Raw genomic sequence first — 1,017 nt, forward strand, 5'->3', positions numbered from 1 at the left:
TCCCCTCTCCCCTCTCCCCTCTCCCCTCTCCCTCTCCCCTCTCCCCTCTCCCCTCTCCTCTCTCCCCTCTCCCCTCTCCCCTCTCTCCTCCCCTTCCTCTTTACTTCTCCTCTTCGATCCTCCCACTTTAGCTCCTCCCCAATTACCAAGCTTTATTGCAAATGTAGCAGGAAAATGCCCTACTACATACTACAACAAAGTAGGCTCTAAGCAGATCTGCATGTACTTCCAAGGAGAGGCTATGGTGCTGATGAGCAAGAACATGGTCATAGGCCAAGCCATAAGCAGGCATCTAGAAAACAACCCAGCTCTAGAGAAATTATTGTCTCATATCCAAGGCGAATGCAAGCTTTGTGTTCACTAAGGAAAACTTCACTGAGGTTAAAGACATGCTGGCCAATTAGGTGCCAACTGTCACCCATGCCTGTACCATTGTCCCATGTGAACTCACTGTGTCAGTCCAGAACACTTGTCTCAAGCCCAAGAAGGCTCCTTACTTCAAGGCCTTAGGTATCACCACTGGAATCTCCAGGGGTACCATTGAAATTTTGAGTGATGTGCAGCTGATTAAGACTGGAAACAAAGAGCTGATGAAGCCACACAGCAGAACATGCTGCTTTGGACTGATCGTCCAGCAAGTGTTTTACAATTGCAGCATCTACAGCTCCAAAGGTATATGGCATCACAAAGAAAACTCTGCAGTCTGGGTTCCTGAAAGGTGTCATCTTTGTTGACAATGTATCTGCAGATTGGTTACCCAACTGTTGCTTCTATTATCAGTGGATACAAGCAGGTCCTGCCTTAGCCTGTGGAAACTTGAGTACACCTGCCCACTTATTGGAAAAGGCCAAGGCCTTCTGGGATAACCCATCCACGTCCATGGTTACTGCCTCTATGGCTGCTGCCACATCTGCTGCTCCTTCTGCGGCAGCCCAGGCAAGGAATCAGATGAGGATATGGGATTTGGCCTCTTTGACTAATCCCCTTAAAGCAACCAACTCTGCCAACTTAATTTGA

The 1,017-nt window shown here is 48.3% G+C and overlaps 1 pseudogene; it reads left to right on the top strand.

The window, feature by feature from the left end:
• Positions 1 to 220: 220 nt before the first annotated feature.
• LOC117695121 (large ribosomal subunit protein uL10 pseudogene) lies at positions 221 to 1,017 on the top strand (annotated as a pseudogene).

This window comes from Arvicanthis niloticus, chromosome X, assembly GCF_011762505.2.
Source record: "Arvicanthis niloticus isolate mArvNil1 chromosome X, mArvNil1.pat.X, whole genome shotgun sequence".
NCBI classification, from domain to species: domain Eukaryota; kingdom Metazoa; phylum Chordata; class Mammalia; order Rodentia; family Muridae; genus Arvicanthis; species Arvicanthis niloticus.